This window comes from Solea senegalensis, linkage group LG13, assembly GCF_019176455.1.
Source record: "Solea senegalensis isolate Sse05_10M linkage group LG13, IFAPA_SoseM_1, whole genome shotgun sequence".
Lineage (NCBI taxonomy): Eukaryota > Metazoa > Chordata > Actinopteri > Pleuronectiformes > Soleidae > Solea > Solea senegalensis.
Window position 1 is genome coordinate 665,562 of NC_058033.1, and position 9,205 is coordinate 674,766.

Genomic DNA, 9,205 nt, shown 5'->3' on the forward strand with positions numbered 1-9,205 from the left:
TTTGAAACTGTTGAAGTTGTGACAAACTTGATGAGTAAGGAGATGGACTAGAAAAACTGAATAATGCGGAAAACTAAGCCAAGATATATTCACAAGATCCTCTAAGCTGCACTGGTTTACAGGTCAACAGATGAGAGCTCTAGCCCTAGACTTACCAATTTCACCCTCATGCATACTGTACGGTTAAAGTGACGCAACAAGCTTGCTTAAATAGTCTACATCACAAAAGCAATTTGGTTTTAGTGCAAACACAATTGGCTGGCTTCAGCTTCTCAATAATAACAAGCTCACCAAGGAGATTACAAGAAGGCACATACTTATGCTTCCTCTAACACGAAACATATTGAGACAAACCGCAACATCTTTCAACAACACCACGAAGCGGTGAGAACAGGAAAGCCACTACATCCAGATAAAATGGCGACGTGTTTGCTGTGTGGGTGAACCGGGAAAGGACGACACACGCTGCCAATGATGCTAGGACTGACAAAAGGTGCACGATGTTTCTTTTTTTGACTGTGTTGTCTCACTTTAAAGCATTTCGCGTGACATCTCGGAGTCACGGAGACATTTTCTTTCTTCTTTTCTCAAGGGAAAGGCCAAAAGGTGGACGATAGCGGAGCGCCGCGTTAAATCTTTTGGTATTTGTGTTTATCTTTGAATGTGTGATGAAGACAATTGACTGTTGACTCATGGGAAATGACTGCTTCCCTCTTACATCCCGTTTCCTTACTTCAGATCTGATTTGTCCAAAAACAATCACAGGAGGAAACAATAGTTTTAATGCCCCTCAAATCTGGACACCGATACTCAGGGTACTGCTGGGTGAAAAAACAACAACAAAACATCTGCCACGAGCAAGCAACAAATAAGTGGCGTGTACATTTTAACAGGTGACCAATTCTGTACCTTTGACTACAAAAACAAAATCAAACATCACGATTTACTCAGCATTCCCACTGCGGGCAGACAAAAATCAGACACTATGGTTCGAAAATGTGTTGAGTGAATTATATTGCTTTAGATAGAAGAAGACCAAAATAAGTCTAGTGCAAATCTCTTTTCTGGTTTGAGAAGTGGTGGTTGGTGTAACGAGTCATATCTGATCTACCATAGTAAGCACATACAGGTGAACGTGAGGACTGGAAAATTCATCCCTTACAATTACTTTTGTTTTTCTGGACATTTAAGAGGGCGCTCTCCCTTCTTCACAAACAAAAAAAAAAGAAAAGCCATTAAAAGACTTGCAACAATTTGGAAGGAGAAGCCCAATAAATATTATATGTAAACCATCACACAATCAGTACAATTATCTAGGAAATGTCTTAACGTCTTACCACTGAATGACTCCTGTTTTACATTGGGTGGGGAGTGGAGGGGGGGGGGCGGGGCATTTTAATCACCCGTCCCTGTACAGCTGGGAGGATGTGCTTTGTCTTACAGCTCAATATCTGTGCTAACGGGTGTTGTCTGTGCAGTTTATGTCTGTCAAATACATCTCTCAACTTGGAAAAGTTGGAAAACTTGCTCCAGTCCAGTGTTTGACAAATCATATTATAAAAACGTTCTTGCACATACAGGAAGAAAAAAAGAAAAAAAGAAAAAAAAAAAATCCCCTATTTCAAAACAGCAGTCAATACATTTCAAACAAGCTTGTTTCATAACAACAACAATAATAATAATAATAATCATCATCATAATAATAAAATACAAACCAACTTGGCGCATAAATTATCAAAAACAAACTGAAAAGACATTACTGCAGCATATATTTCAGGGTTGCTTAGTTGTGATGTTAACTACCTTTACTACAACAGCTCCACTTCTGCCAAGTTCAAAACTAAATAGAAGTATTTTTATTTTTTAAGGGAAATAATAAAATATCAGGCTAATGTAGGCAAAAAAAAAATATACACATATTTATAAGCACATCTCATAGTTCAACTCAAGTGCAGGTTTACAAAAGCATCTACATACTAGATATGGCAGCAAAAAGCCTGAAAACCAGATGAGAAAAATAGAAATAAAAAAAGCTTTATATTAGGGCTCGTGGAAATTCTGATTTGAAATGTCAATATTTGGGCAATTCTGTCTTTGTCCTCGGCGTAAAAACCTCACCTCAAATGTCCTATTTTAACTCGCAGACTGTGGGAAATATACAGCAGACGCACCTGTAGAATTAGACCTGGCAGTAATAAAATCTTGGTCAAATCTTAGCCGAATTCTGCTTACAGATGATGTGATTCTTACAAAAATAGATCATCAGTTTGATGACGTTACATTTACAGTTTGGTTTTTACTTTGTCGTCGTCAAGCGGTGACACTTTTGTTGTATTCGGTGAACGTGAAGGACGAACATTGGAGGTTTGCACCTCAGCCAGATTTGCCTTGAATTGTCTGAGACTGGAAATCATGTCTGATTATTATGATTTTTTTTCTTCTCTTTTTGGCTTAATAAACAACCTACAAAAATGTGCAAACTTAACATCTTGGTCCATCTCAAGTATAAATGGCTAAATATAATCTAAAGTCACAATGTCAGATTAGTATTTTAGGGACAGCCTTAAAAAGATGAAACAGTGCCAGTATTTGAAGAAAACAGAAGAAGAAGAAGAAGAAAAAAAAGTCCGAACTGTGACGGGGAACGTCGTTTCCACTCGTGTGTATAAAAATGAATAATATGACGATTATTGTTGTGTTTCTTTTGTCTGTTTACGGCTGTGACTGACGCGCACCACAGCGATTGTGTCCGATTCATTTTTGTTCAAAAAGAGGAAGGAAAAAGAAATCTCGTTTGGTCTAACAACAGGCAAATGGACACACACCACAGCACGATTAATCAAGTGACGGAACGCTGATGCATTTTCACACGACTGTCGCAAGCAAGCCCCATGGTGACCCCACACACACACACACACACATAGAAGAAAAGAAATGTTAGTTTCTCTATAAAAAAACAAATGCAATGAATCTTAACCCTTCTTTGGTTCGTCACATTCATGTTTTTCTTAATGTGAGTAGTGATGCTAAGCGTGGCCCCCTGTCTTACAGCGGCGTGTGTGTGTGGTTACGTGTTTGCGTGACCGACATCATCTGTGCTGCTGTTGTGTGTTTGCTCTTCGGCCTCTGCGTGATTAAAGAGAGACCGACACAGACACTCACAGTTTCAGGACCAGTCCACACAAACTGGCCTCCAAGATTATAGGGTTTGGGATTGAGATTAAATATTCGTCTATTTTAATGTGACGGGCAATGCTTGCTACTGAATAATAAATAATGAAATCCCCAACAGATGTTTAAAATGACTGAACGCTGGGAATATTTTTCTTTTTGTGAAAAATATTCGGTTATTTATGTTTGGAAGATGAATGCCAGACGAGGAGTTGGAATGTTCTGGACTTGAACAGGAATGCACATTTTTAGATTTTAAATGTCCTCAAGCCAATAATAATAATAATAATAATAATAATAATAATAATAATAATAATAACGATAATAAAAAGACTACAGCAAGAGGGACTCAATATTTAGTCAAAATAAAAGAAAAGAAGGGATTCCGAACCATTGATACTGAGACGATCAAAATAGAGTTCTGTTGAAAATGAAAAGTATTCCCCAACAGGAAGAAAACTGCGTAGTCGGGACTGCATGCTTCATTTGTACTGAGAGCTGGGAGTTACCTGATGAAGGAGTTTCACTGAAAACCTCATCAGAGTAGTGTAATCACTGCATGTTCGGAGAGAGCAACATAGTGAATATCATCTCGATGTTGTTATAGCTTAGTTTAGCTGAGTCATAGTTTAAAATCTGAACAGCTGCTTCACACGTGCGTGTGTGTGTGTGTGTGTGCGTGTGTGTGTGTGCGTGTGTGTGAAGCTGAAGATGAAAAAACAAATGTGAAATAAGATGCTGTTTGTGTGTCAAAGTGTGACAGTTGGATGACAGGGACTAGCTGTATCACATTGCCTACATTATTAATGCTCCATGTTAACGTTAAAGGTCTATGAAAGTGATGGTAATCATAGCTGTTTTCTCCTATTTATTTGAACACGAGGCTATTTCTTACGGAGGATTTAAAGATCCAAAATAAAGGCAATCATTTTCTTTTGTGTGATTTTTTTTTTGGAAAAACTTCTTTTAAAACTTGTAAGACATGTTTTTTTTTTTTTTTCATTTTCTCTTCCCATGCTTGGCTCAAATATCCAATTTAACAATAGTGATATAATTAAAAAAGTGGTCCTTTTTTTTTTCCTTCTAAATTTGGCACAGTAACTAGGCTGGAGAAGGTTACAGAGAAAAATGTGGTAATTAGTCCACAGGGGACAGAAAAATACGCCATCCCCAAAAATCTTTTTATCCAGCAGCCACTCAGCCCTGAAACCTGATTTATGGTTTTCTCATCTACAGTTTTTGCTTTTAGTTTTGTTTCCACCACCTAAAATACCTTTGAATTCTGCGTGTGCGCGTGTGTGTGTGTGTGTGTGTGTGTGTGTTTATCTGTAGCCAGGACTTTTAATTTGCAATCTCATTTTTGCCTCCAAGTAGTCGTTATAAAATCTACTCTAACGTTTAATGACCACCTCTTTTTTCCCCCCCCGTTGCTTGCCCTTTACAATTTCAAGCTGTACTTAAACAACAAGATAAAACTTTATCGATCACTGTGGAGAAGCCGGGCAGCGGCCTGAAGAGCCTGTCACCGAGGTCAAAGGGCACATCGTGCCGGTCTATAGATTGAATTACTCAAGCGAAGAATTCACCGCAATGCAAATCTAAAATAGCCAAAGACTCACTGTGGAATTCGACTTAGTTATGGCCGGTCAAAGTTAACTTCACCCCTTTCAGTTGACGTGTGGCTCCCTCTGCTGTTCATTAAGTGCCACTGCCCTTTCCCCCGGAAACATACAGTACAGTACAGTATATGGCTTGTTTGCAAATGGCAAAAAAACTGAAATGAAAACTCCCCAATATCAGTCAGAGCAACGGGGCAAGCAAAGAAAAAAAAAGAAATGGCCATTCCAATTTCAGACTGGATATTAACGATGAATTACTATATAATCCTCATAAATGTATATTTTTATTTTACATCTTTGAATCCTCCAGACTGCATAAATGTAAGGTCAAAAAATAAAGCTTGCAGATGTAGCCTTTACTGTATACGTATAGAACATTTCAGGTATGTTAAAGGGTTCTGTCAGGATGCACTCACAATCACCAGGTTTTTAGCAGAAATAGTATAAATAGTATATTTCTAATAGACCATTGTGTATATACTGTATCTGTGCAATGTAGGAGAGAAAAACTATGAATATTCTGTATAGTTGCTGTATGTACTGATAGGCACTTGATAGGCATATTCCCTAGATCCCATACTCTCGCTGCAATCACGTCTGTATCAAACTATCTGAAAAAATGCATTTATTATCTGTGTGGAGATGCTGATATTTAAATATATATATATGTATATATGTATAGTATATTCGTAAGACTATTTCATTCGTATGTGTTCTGTTGACGGACGAAAAAAAAGAAGAAGAAGAAGAAGAAGAAGAAGAATGCAGTTTAAGTATTATCTGAACAAACGCTTTTGTGTTTTGTGTTTTCTATTCCTAACGTCGTTCATGCTTCGAGACATGTGACTTAAAACGTGTGGAGACAGACTGAGAGACGCGAGAGAGAGACACATGCTTATCAGAAGAAAAATGAACCTGTTCTTTACTCAACATAACCCTCGCCATTACTGTTTTCCGTTTCCTTGTTTTCATCTCAACGCAAAGAATATATTTATATGTATATATGCATATATATATATATAGTACACTGTGAAATATTACTGAATAACTGACTAACCTTTATCCAGTCCTGTGAAGCTATGCATGTATAAACAACACCACTATGATCACCAGAAAAAAGCGGGAAGAAGTCTGAAATAAAGAAGAATAACAATGAATTAAACATACTGCAAGAAGGACAACAATGTACTGTAGACCGTATGTCTCTACACTAAGATAAACAAAACATGAACAGTAATATATTTGAAACACAGTACAAACAGTTGCAGGCTCAAGGCTATTCTCTACGTTTCAACATGTTTTGTTCTGGAAAAATGCGTACACTCGGCAAACATAAAGTCTAGGCTTTATTTATGTATTTTTCTTTTTTAAACAAAAACTAACTACTAGAAGAAGCACGCTTGAGAAAAGGACTTATTTTTTGGACACCGTTGCAACTCTTCAACAACATTTTTAACCGATTTTTTTTTTTTCTTTTGCACCACTGAGAAAAGAGAATCAAGCACCATCACGAGTAGCTGAAGCATAATAAGGAATATATAACTATGGACAGTGAAGAGCATGTGATGCTAATGACTTATGACACACTGGTACTTCCCCCTCTGAGCCTGCTCTGCTATCAAACACCTTATGATACAAGACGTCAAGTGACGATGGGACACGTTTAAAAGCCCTCATCCAGACGATGTTGAGATGCTGGCTACTTTTGTTTGTCCAAAAAACACAGAAAAAGGGGGGAAAAGGAGAGTAAAACAATTGATTGTGTACTTCTGAAATCACAAACCCAAAAAAGAAATAAAAAAAAACCAACATCGAGCTACTTTACCTACTATTTAGACCAAAGATACCACAAAGCTGGTTGTACTCATCTAGCTACAGTCAATAGTGCATTTGATATATGTGTTTACACAAAATATGTCAAATTTCGGTGTCATGAAGGAATGCTAGGTTACTGATTACATACAGTTACACTGAAATCGATCAAACTAATGTCTCTGCCTTTGCTTTTAAAGAAGTGATGATGTTTGTTTGGCAGTGTTTAACTTGGTACTGAACACACAACAAACACCAACATCATGAGCTGTGTGCCATACATGTGGCAATACTGTTGGAGAGAGATGTTGGCAGTTGCTTACATATTCTATTTAGTGCATTGTCTGTTAAGGCATGAGATTACCCTCCACGTGCTGTGTAGAGACAAATATAGCACTAGCATGCAGCAATATTGCCATCCTGGCAACGACAGCTACAAACAGGAACCATACACTTTAGGCTTATATGCACACCATACCCACACACAGGCCCAATCAAATGTTCAATAATGTGCTACTTTTACTGAGGACTGACCTCATGCTTTTTCTCAGTGTGGTTTTCTTTTTTTTAAAAGGAGAAATCGCCTCACCTCACACCGACGACACACGGATCTGAAACCTAGTCGCGGTTCCATGGAATTTAGCATCAAATCGCTCGACACGACCCCCTCCAAAGTCACCCTTCGTCAAATCTGGCCGCAAACGTTGCAGTTTGCCCGCCAGATTAGAGCGGCGAGGTTTGGAGAGCCGCGTCTCACATAGTACCTGTGCTGCATATTGCGAAGGAAGCCCTACAGTTCAGATATTCCACTTATCAACAGTTTGATTAGGCTATATACCACACACAGACACTCACAGACACACACACACACACAATCACTAAGGAAGGGACACAACTGTGCACAAGTGACAGACAGATATCAAAGAAGCTGCATTCCATCCCCTCTGCACCTTTTAACACACACAAAAAGTTGTTCTAGGACACACACATATCATTTATGTTACACACACACACACACACACACACATCATAAATGTATTATAATATATATATATATAGCCACTGAGAATATAGTGACTATTATTAACTCCGGGTGGGAGCTGTGTTTATTATTACTGCTGTTTTACTGTTAAATGTTGTTTGGCTTGGATGTTCCCACAGGAAAATTTTGCTCTGTTTGTCTAAAGAAATGCAACTGAATAAACTTACCACCACACCCCACACACCCCTAAAAAATGAACTTAGAAAATTTAAAACATAGACGAGCACACGTAACGGTACAGATCTAAATGAAAATAAATGCTTGCATCAACACGGCACAAGCATATTTAACTGTAGGTAACCGCAAGCAATAACGAAAGCCAAGAACCACTGAATTACTTAATGAATGAATTGAAACAAAGCTATACTACTACGTGTGAACTCTACAACCAAATGTTAGATTAAAAAAATCTTTTCTAAAACTATAATATCTCTGTTAACAGTAGTGCACTTATTGGTTTAAGCAGTGCAACATATATGCAAGAAAATAATGCAGTCCACTTATCAAGATTTTAAAAAATGTTGTTGTTTTTTTGTTTTTTTCCTTTGAAATTGAATAAAAGAAAATCATAGAAGTTCATTTAAGGAAAAATGATTAAATATTAAGCACAGGCATTTTAAGAAAAATGTGCAAAGTAGCACTTTTTTTTTTTAACTACAGCAGTGGTCTTTTTAAGACCTGCTGTATGCAGTTAGTTATTCTTTTAACAATACAACTACGAAAGTGTTCGCTCACATAAACAAGCAAATCCTTCGGATTGCAGTTGCAGGCAGTTGAGTGTGTGTGTGAGAGAGTGTGAGAGAGTGACAGAGAGAGAGAGAGTGAGAGTGTGAGAGAGAGAGAGAGAGAGAGTGTCCTAATTTGGATAAAAAAGCAAAGCAAAACAAATATCAAATATTAGAAATGAGCCTTAAGTGATGTGATGCGTGGATGACAACTTGTGCACACTAGCTTTCCAAATTTCGCCTGTACATGCCGTGTCTAATTTCTTTTAGAAAAATTCAGGAATGTATACTATCGCATAGAAAATCCATCTGCAACTTGCGGTATATCACGAAACAGCACTGTATCAATCAATGGAGCGACTTGTGTTGCTTTGATACTGTATTTCCTTTCATAACATTGCGCTGCCATTTGAGCCTTCAGGGAGAGCCGACACATAATGACTAATGCATTTACATGTCGCTCCCAGTTGCTGGAATAGCCTTGCAATTGTAAGGAACAGTGTACAAAGGGGCTTTTATTCCCGATTCAAATTTGATTTAAATTAAATTCTCCCCCCTTTTAACACTTTTCCAATCAACAAATTGCCTAACCCCCCCCCCACCCCCCAGTATAATCATTTGATTATCAAATGAGACCCATGTGGGCTTCTCAGTGACAACAATAATATAAGTGATAAATCCTCGTTTTGATCGACTTCCCATAACAGTCAGGTGCAAGTTGAGGAGCAGCAATCGTGAAGGAGAGAGTTTAGTCGCATATTCCAGGCTGCCATAACTGTGAATGGAAAAGGCTAAATGAAAAACCATCAGCAAAAAAAGAAAAGACTTCTTCTTTT